Here is a 10,591-nt window from a genome sequence, read left to right on the forward strand (position 1 = left end):
TATGTCAATAGTATGTCCAAGCTGTAGGGGCAAACCACATTTAAGACATGCTCTTAGACCAGTGGCAAGGACATCTAGCTCAACAATTCTTCTCCCTTTTCTCCAGTCTTCAGATGACCTAGTTTGTTTGAAGGACAATACACATGGTTATTGAGCAAAATAGTCCAAATAATTATAAGGTCTGGCAATGCTATTTTAATTTTTTTGGGAGAACCTCATAGGAAGGCGTCCCAGAAAAAAAAAAGCCTTGCCAGTCATAATTATTTTGACAAGGCGTGAAACAGACTTGATCCCAGTTCACATCCTGGGGCTAACTTCAACTTTTACAGTTTATAAAGATTATGAGAAAGTATTTCATTTTTAATGAAAAGGACCTTTGAAAGTGGAATTAAAATATGACTTGTCATGCTAGTCCAGGACATTTATTCTTGAAGGCAAATGTTAACCTTACTCAGTTACTGGTATTAAAACTCATTAGTCCAAGATTGCTCTGACGTCCAACGGTTTTTTGCCACAACTTGCACAAGCTGGCCAGTGAGGGCCACTCAGTCCAAGATTTTCTGGCGAAACAGTCGTTGGATGTTAAAACAATCTCGGACTAATACTATATAAAGATTATCTTTATGGTCAACATAATTTTACGTATATAATTTATTCATTGTAATATTATATACTGTAGTTGTAAAACTTGTGTTGATGTTGTCGTGTATTTTTCGGGAATCAAATGGATTACTTACTGGAAAAATAGTTGTGATCATTAGAGTAAGTCGATGTTTTGGTCCATCGGGCATGTTGACTCTCCGACACCTTCAGATATCTTTTAGATTTGAAGCCATGCTTACGTATTCTTGTCATCACTGCAGCTACCAACGTTACGTTACAGCAGACGACTGTTGTTGTTTACAAATGGCGCCGTAAATTAAACGATGTCGTAATCGTGCGATCGCAAAATTATTTCCATAAAACAACAATAAAACAACTTTCATTTATAACAAAAGTTTCAATATATTCAATCGTTTAATAAATTTTGTATTTATTATTTATTTGTACAATAATAAGTTTCGTATTTTACCGACAGTTCGAGTTGCGCAGAAAATTCAAATTCGTCAGGTTCATATCTCCTTAAAATAAAAAGGGTCAACTTTAACATATAAGAAATCAAAAACATTAAAAGTCAATGAATCATGATTAAAATTTCAGGGCCAAAGAACATCCATGGAAATGAGAAAAATGATCAGCAAATTTCACTACAAGCAATATGCCGCTAGTATATTCTGGATAGGGACAGAATGTTTGCCTTGCAACATGCCTCAAAATGTTGTTGCAAGGGTTCTTAACGTGCAAAGAGTGTGGCACTCTCTTTATACGAGGCATCGGATTTAACGTCTATGGTTCCTTGCAATAACTTAATAAAGACATTAAACAAAATGAAGACAAAGAGATCGATGAGATGTCCGGGGAAATTATTCGCTTAACTTCTTACATTGAAAGGCCGACTCTTCGTTTATCGGTATAATAAAGGAGATTCGGACAAACTAACAAACAAATACGAGAAACTATGAAACGTTTATCTACAATAAAGTCCTGGTATACTATAGAGCAACAACTTATGTCACCTAAAATAAACTGTCATTATTAAATCCTCTAGATAATGCACAAAAATAGAAATTGCAACTGATAACTTGGTATGTTGTCAATAATAGAATGATAAAATGAGACCCTCAAATTATTATGTACGATGCTGCGTCACTCAGTGCCACTTTGTGAACAACTCCAATACTAGTTAGCTTTTTCCAATTAATTAACAACTGTCATTAAGGTTCCACTAAAGTCAAAATATAGGACACTTCATAAACATCTAAACTTTGCCTGTATTTTTCAACCTATAATGAATAAAGTCATAAACTATGAAAACATATGTTCATTTAAACATACTTTACATATACACACAGTGTAAATTGTAAATAAACTTGAAATTGTTATGTTGTGGCCAAACCGGTTCTTGAGGTGAACACTAAATTTTCAAAAAAATCTGCAGGCCTGCAAGACGACTTAATTTGCTGAAAATTGGTATGGATGAATACTGTAACATGTAATGCAGGGCAAGCTAATGCCGATTTGTCACATACATATGTTTTAATGGCATATTTGTCCAATTTCTGTATTGTACCTTCCATATTCGTTCACTTAGATACATGAAATTAACTGAAACTCGAAAATCAATACATTTTATAAAAAATTAACAATGGCTTGCCCTGCATTACATGTAATAGTATACGTCCATACCAATTTTCAGCAAATTAAGTCGTCTTGCAGGCCTGCAGATTTTTTTGAAAATTTAGTGTTCACCCCAAGAACCGGTTTGGCCACAACATAACAATTTCAAGTTTATTTACAATTTACACAGTGTGTATATGTAAAGTATGCTTTAATGAACATATGTTTTCATAGTTTATAACTTACATACAGATTCTCGGAGGGGGTCACAGCTGATAAAGAAAAAGAGGTTGTCAAATAAAAAGAAGTTAACATTAAAACACGTCCAGCATCATCACAGGATAGAATTGTTGCATTTAAAAAGAAAATGGTTATCAAAGGTACCATGATTATAATATATATTGTACGTTGATTATTTGTCACATACATATGTTTTAATGGCATATTTGTCCAATTTCTGTATTGTACCTTCCATAATCTGCAGGCCTGCAAGACGACTTAATTTGCTGAAAATTGGTATGGACGTATACTATTACATGTAATGCAGGGCAAGCCATTGTTAATTTTCCGAATATGGAAGGTACAATACAGAAATTGGACAAATATGCCATTAAAACATATGTATGTGACAAATCGGCATATTTTTGCCTCTGTAACATATTAAAAAATAATCAACGTACAATGAACCTTCAATATTACTTTTTAAAACTTTAACAAGGTTGTTGATTTTAAAACTAAATAATATTCATTATAGGTTGAAAAATACAGGCAAAGTTTAGATGTTTATGAAGTGTCCTATATTTTGACTTTAGTGGAACCTTAAAGCAGGACTTACAGCGATTGTATCAAAGGCCCTATAACTCCAAAGTCTTACTCAACAAGCATTACGAAATAAGCTCTAAGTGTGTCATTAATTGTACGCAACCTGTTCAGTTATTTGATTTCTTTCATAGATGTTTGTCAATTTTTTTCAATTTTCTTTCTCTGTTTTAGTAACATTTCCTTGAACTCCTCGTATTGATCCTCAATGCTCTTCAACTTTGTTTGGCTTTTCAATAATGTTTCGATATGAGCGTCACTGATGAGTATTGTGTAGACGAATTGGGCGTCTGGCGTAATATATTATAATCATGGTACCTTTGATAACCATTTTCTTTTTAAATGCAACAATTCTATCCTGTGATGATGCTGGACGTGTTTTAATGTTAACTTCTTTTTATTTGACAACCTCTTTTTCTTTATCAGCTGTGACCTCCTCCGAGAATCTGTATGTAAGACTTCCTTGCAGAGCCATAATCTAGTTAAGATCTAACTAGAGATCTAAATAAATTGAGTAAAATGTTGCGATCAGCACCCCAGTCTGTGCTGCCGACAACTTTTAAAATATCTAAAGCTTTTAAACATCTCGATTTTAACATTTGATATGGGGTAGAAAGGTTAACTTTTAATCGAAAATTAAACCATTTTAATTGGGTCGCCGTACATAGTGAGTTGTGGATCAAGACGCAATTTCCTTTCGTTACAAAAATGCATCCCGACCGTTTTTGACGTGGAAAATTCAATACCATTTTCCGATTCTTCCAAGACATAATTGTAATTGTCTTAAAATGTTACTTATATTTTTGCCTCTGTAACATATTAAAAAATAATCAACGTACAATGAACCTTCAATATTACTTTTTAAAACTTTAACAAGGTTGTTGATTTTAAAACTAAATAATGTAAGATAAAATACTGACCTGAGGGACTCACATCTCTTGATCATACAGATCAGACATGGTCAAATTAACTCCAACATTAAATTGTCTGTTAGAGAGAAAATTAGAAATAAAATTGGGCGTATTGCCTTTCAACCACTTATCAAAAAGATCTTTTAGAATACCATAATTCCTTGCAGTATCATAGGTCTTCTGAAGGTAGAAAAAGACCGACACCACATGTTCATTTTTCGCAAAACCATTACGGACAAATGATTCGAATCGAACGAGATGATCAAGAGCACTGCGGCCCTGTCGGAATCCACACTGGAAATTGGCTAATAGCCCATTGGATTCCAGGAACCAAACAAGGCGATCATTGACCATCCGTTCGAGTGTTTTACAGACACAACTGGTAAGAGCAATTGGTCGATAATTATTAGGATCCGTATGATCTTTACCTGGTTTTGGAAAAGGCACGACGGTTGCAAGCTTCCAGATTGATGGTAAATCACCAGATCCCAGATGTTATTCATGAGCTTCAAGAGAGCTTCTATTGAGGAATTTGGTAAGTGTTTTAAAAGTTGGTAGTGAATATTATCAGGCCCACAAGCTGTATCATGGGCTTTTGACAGATATTTTTTAAGTTCTTCAAGAGAAATAGTTTATTTAAAGTTTAATTTTCTTTTTTCTTTTTGATTTTTAACTTTTTTAAAGTCTTCCCTGTAGTTGTAACAAGAAGAAGATTTCGCAAAAGTTTCATCTAGCTTGTTGTCAATATTCTTTTCAGATGTTAATAAATCATTGCCGTCTTTCAAATGTTTTACAGTGGCTTTAGAATTTTTACCTTTTATTTTATTTACCATATTCCAAACTTTTGTCATCGGAGTGCGAGATGTAATCCCCGAGAATAATTTTTTCCGGAATGTTCGTCGTGCTTGCCTACAAGTCCGCCGTGCCTTAGCGCGAAAAAATGCGGAAATTTCTCAAGTTTTCCGTCATTGGTTGTTGATTGAACCGTCTTTTAGATTGTTTACGGTCACCTATGGCTTGATCACAAGCGTCATCAAACTATAATTCTGTCAGCAATTGACGTTAAAACTGTATTAAAAGTTAAAATTGGATCTTGCAGAGTCTTAAACATCTTTGACCGCTTAACAGAGATTCTCAAACAAGGACCAGTTCGCCTTGTCAAGTTTCCAACGTGATACTCTCTGTTGGGCAGAAGTAAAAAGATGTTCAAGTACTATTGGAAAGTGATCACTGCCACATAAATCATCATAAACACGCCATGGATAATCCAGAAGCAGAGAGGGATCGCAAATAGTGATATCAATAGAAGAATAAGACCCGTTTCTAGGATAAAGATACGTATTAGATCCATCATTAAAAATGCATTATCCTTCTTGAAAGACAAAGTCCTCAATGATCTTACATGTGGCATTATGAGTGTTGCTACCCCATAATGGATTGTGAGCATTGAAGTTTTAATTTTGGACAACGAAAGGTTACGTGAAGAAACCAAGAGAATACAACTAGCACAAGAAAATTTGAAATCAGCTAAAGAAGTTTTTATCTTAAAAAAACGGCGTGTGTACAAATTTTAAATGAACCATAATTACAACATGTTTATTACTGTAAATCTGGAAATAATTACTGTTTTTCAAATAAAGAAATAAAAGTACAGCACAAAACACAACATAGTTTCTTGTGAGTACTCTGAAGATGAATTAGTAAATACTCCCTTCGGTAATACATGCGGTCACAGTTTGGCTCGTTACAACCAACATACCTCACATTGTTGTTATGTACAGCATTTTTGTGTCTTTTCAAGTTCCTCCTACTTTGAGTCACAATAATTATATAATCACTTCTGGCATTTTGTATGAAGAATAAATATCCAAAAACCTCTTAGGTTTGTTAATAGTTCTGGTTCTCGTATTTGTTGATGCGGAAATGGTCATGTGATTTCTAATTCGCGCACTTGGTCGGGCTGGTCCGGTACCTGATTCCGGGATTCCAAAATTAGTCGGGCATGTATCCGAATGATTTTTGCCATCATTTGCCGAAACCGGTATTATTTTAGTCGGACATATTTCTTTTTCTCCTATAATTCTTGGTAGATTTTCGCTAACAGATCTATTTTCATCATCGACATCGGCTGTAAATTTGGCATAATCCGTGAATTCCACAGGGTGTAACTCGGGCACATCAGGACGGGCGTTTTTTGTTGATTACACCAAACCATTTTTAAGATCCCAAATATGGTTTTAAAATATCACCATGAGTAATTACTTCTGGAGAATTCTTAGCATACTTCACTTTAAACTTGATGTCAATAAGCTTTGCAGTTCATACCCAAGGTTCAGTCCTATGACGAGCAATTTTGTGCTGAATCCCTGGAACTTGACACGAGTATCAATAATGTGGTCATTTTTATAAATTTCATGTTTACAAAACTTTTGAATTTTTGGAAAAAGTAAGGATTTTCTTATTCCAGGCAAAGATTACCCTTAGCCACATTTGGCACAACTTTTGGAATTTTGTATCCTCAATGCTCTTTAAATCCTTCTTAAAAAAAAGAGGTACAATAAGTTCCGACAAAGGCCTGACAAATGAAGACGCCCCTTATCTATAAAATTCAAACTACTAAGTTAAACAACGAATGGGTTATTTTTAAAATCCACCCCTGGCTACTGGGTCTCTTATTAAATTTTATCCTTTCCCTTAAACATGACATATAAAAAATAAACCACTGAACTATTTGCCTTGGACAACTTTATAATTTTTTTTCTCAATTTCCGGTACTCGGAGCTACAGCTCAGCATTGTCCTAATCCTTGCTTGCTTATATCTTAAATCACAAAAACTAAATCTACTTCAAATTATCAATGCGATGCATCGTGCAAAGAGAGTGCCACGCTCTTTGCACGTTAAGAACCCTCATTTTCAAGTGGCAGTCCACATTTCTTCGTCCATCATCCTATTTGGCTTCTATTACAGTTATTGTTAACTTGTTCTCGTCGATGTAATGCAGAGTGTATCCCTATTATTAAATGACCAGAGTTTGTGCATTTCGTTTGACGGAAAAAATCAAACAAGGCTTGACCACTGATTCAGGAGATGTTGACTTACTCGGTTTTGAAGGTTAACGCTTTAACAACTCAATGAATTTACAAAAAGAAGTGCTATATAATTTTTAATTAAAGTAATCTCATTATATAGAAAATAGATTACTACTTGCAATGTGTGTGTCCGTTACCATATTTTAATGTGGCCGTTAGCATATTTATTTTTTCTATGTGACCGTAAGCATAAATTTGGTAAATAAAAAAAAATGAAAAGGTGGACAGAGAAAGAGAGGGCCCGGTAATAAATGAGGAGAGGCTTGTTACTTGGTCTATAGTTTTCTATGCTGTTTTGTGTACTGGACTATTATTAGTATTACACATACAAAGATACAGATAGAGAGGGACCGGAAGTTGGTGTATATTGTTTCGCCTCGTGTTACTCTATGTTATCATTTATCTTTCTATAAGGGAAGAAAAGAAAGAACGTTCAACAAATGTCAATGTTGTGTTTACACTTTGCAGACGGTATATTATACGCTCACGGTTTTTGAGAGTGTTTGTAAAGTTGTGACGTTTTACACGAAACGGTTATACTAAACCATGTCAGTATTGACCCCTGCTATGTGCTTGTCTATATAGTCTTACCTATACATGCTTTCATGGCAAATTAATCATAGATTTCTTACCTTTGTTCGCTTCGAAATTCCAGAACTGGCGGCTGGACACTTACAAATATCACGTGACTCGTGACGTACGTTGTAGATCCTGGTCATGGTGTATTGTGTCCCTCACTTGTTTTAATAAACTGGTAAGACTGCAAGAATTTATTCTACAGGCCAATAGAATTTTTACAAAGTTTTAAAATTAATGAGGATCAGGCTTGTGACTGAAAAGTTTTTATGTTTATAGTGAAAATTGGTGACAGTTTTAAATCGGGATCACACTTGTGTTTCTTCATTATTCACCTAAGTGAGTCTTTGATTACCATTTATTGTGAATCCTATTATACAATAAATATAAATGAAATCTAAGATTACCTTTTGAAAAAAGGTCATAATTTTTCCAATGAACATGCCTTCTCCCCATGAAAATTTGACAGTGTCACCAACATAGAATATGGTTTCATCAAATGTGGCACAAGGTGCTAAAATATCATCATTCCATTGACTTCCACTATTCTGGTTGGTATATTTCTCTTCAGTAATAAATTTTCTAGGATACCTACAATCACATAGTAATATATTATCAATATTATGTATGTGCACAACTGCTTTTAAACTGAAATCCTGATAATCTTGTTTAGGAAATTATAGAACCTGTGGTACATGCTTGCATACCAACTTTGTAACAGGCCACTTTTTTAATAGTGGGTTTACGGGATTCTTCCAAAAATGATAATAGTTTATAACTTACTGCCAAATTCCTCTATCTTGTCGAAATGAATAGGATATAAAACCCTGGCATTGTCTTCACTGTTATAAGTATGTTTATAAAAGATTTCTTTCAATAGCATCATTTTCCTTTTCTTTTCTATGTCTTGAACTGCTTTGGCAATGGTGTGGATGCCTTTGTTAATTGTTTTAAGCGTTGTTAATCTACAGTTGTGCCTTGCAATGCTCCAAATATTTGAAAAAAAACATGACATGCATTTATGCTATATATTAATAAAGGTTCATCTGATGAACGGTTAGTCAATAATAAAGATGCTGCTGTTAGAGCATCCGACAATGAAATGATGAATCTAATGGAACAAGAGAATTTTATAAAAATGCAGTGTATCACGCAGTATGTCTGACCACATACTTGTCATATAGACCAAAATCCACTGATAAATCTGCTTATGATTTGGCATTTGAAAGAGTGGTTGATATTATAGACAGAGCTTTTATTCGTGACAAAAAGTCTTCTATTGTCATCACTTTTGTACCAGTCTTGTTTACCTGATAAATTAAGTAAAACCAACTGTAATTCCTCTAAGCTTTAGGCTAACCTCGAGAAGCACTTCAGGGATACCTTCATATGTTTTGCTCAACAAGGTCAAGGTAGCGGATAACATCAAAGCAGAATTAGAAATGCTTGAGATAAAAGCCGACTTAAGTACATTTAGCTCTACCAAAACCAATGAACAAACTAAGATACATGTACTTTATGCAGCCGCATCAATACTTAGACAAACAATGGAAAATGTATTTATCTCTGGAGATTATTATCCTGCAAGTGACGAAGTACCGTTGGCAATATTGCCACCTTGTTTGATAAGTTTTGTTACTTGCGTTCTTGACAAGTATTTTGAATCATTTTCTACAGTATCAATGGATATTTCACATGAAATTCGGAGAAAATGTCGTCATTTAGTCTTGGTCTTGCAGTACAGTTGTATTATGAGTTTGGATTGAAGTCTTTGCTTGAAATGTAAATGTACATGGTTTCTGTGTCATGTTTGAAGATGTTCGCAGGTTTTTCAACTAGTGTAGCGAATGCCGAAAACAAACAAAAACACTTTTTGCATTTTCTTAGTGAATATTTGTATGTTATTCCAAATAATGGCTCTCCGTGTGCTTTTGGTTAGAAAACTGCACAAATAACAAGTAAGAGCTAGTTTTCTTTAAGGAACAAATAGCATCAGACTTTTTTAAAGATGTAATTTGTTCGTGTAAGGAAAGAAGCATGTCAGGAAGCATGTCTCCCTTGCACTGATTTGTGTTTTTTGTCAAAATGTCGGAAGTTGTAATAATGTCCAGTCAGTATCCGCTGACATACCTGATGACACAGGTGAAATATCATGAAAATTGTACTTGTTACAAAATTTTATTTTAATTCGCTATAACTTTATCTTACATATATTATGAATTAATTGTATTCAGGACTAAACTGCGAATTTATGCTGACTCATCGTATCTACGGCCCAGGATTCTATCAATCTTCATTAAATTATTATAAAACTTCATATTTGAGTTAATTTCTTTAAAATCTGTGAGATAAAGCAAATTTGGTTAAATTCCGAATGCTCTGCTTTTTGTTCACCCTATATGGGTTGCATTTTTGTTAATATTGACAGTACTATTTACACCACTGGGTTGAAGCCACTGCTGGTGGACGTTTCGTCCCCGAGGGTATCACCAGCCCAGTAGTCAGCACTTCGGTGTTGACATGAATATCAATTATATGGTCATTTTTATAAATTTTCTGTTTACAAAACTTTGAATTTTTCGAAAAACTAAGGATTTTCTTACCCCAAGAGTAGATTACCTTAGCCGTATTTGGCACAACTTTTTGGAATTTTGAATCCTCAATGCTCTTCAACTTTGTATTTATTTGGCTTTTTAACTATTTTGATCTGAGCGTCACTGATGAGTCTTATGTAGACGAAACGCGCGTCTGGCGTATAAAATTATAATCCTGGTACTTTTGATAACTATTTACTATGAAGTTTTGAAAACAATCTTATCCTACCAAAATTGTTAGAATGTTAACTATTAGTGGTATTGTATCTTTACCATAACCCCGGGGTCTCCCTGTTAGGAGTAGACAACTGATACCATTCTCCCTGCTAGTAGACAACTGATACCATTATCCCTGCCAGGAGTAGACGATAAACACCAACGGA

The sequence above is a fragment of the Mytilus trossulus genome, chromosome 5, assembly GCF_036588685.1.
Source record: "Mytilus trossulus isolate FHL-02 chromosome 5, PNRI_Mtr1.1.1.hap1, whole genome shotgun sequence".
NCBI classification, from domain to species: Eukaryota; Metazoa; Mollusca; class Bivalvia; order Mytilida; family Mytilidae; genus Mytilus; species Mytilus trossulus.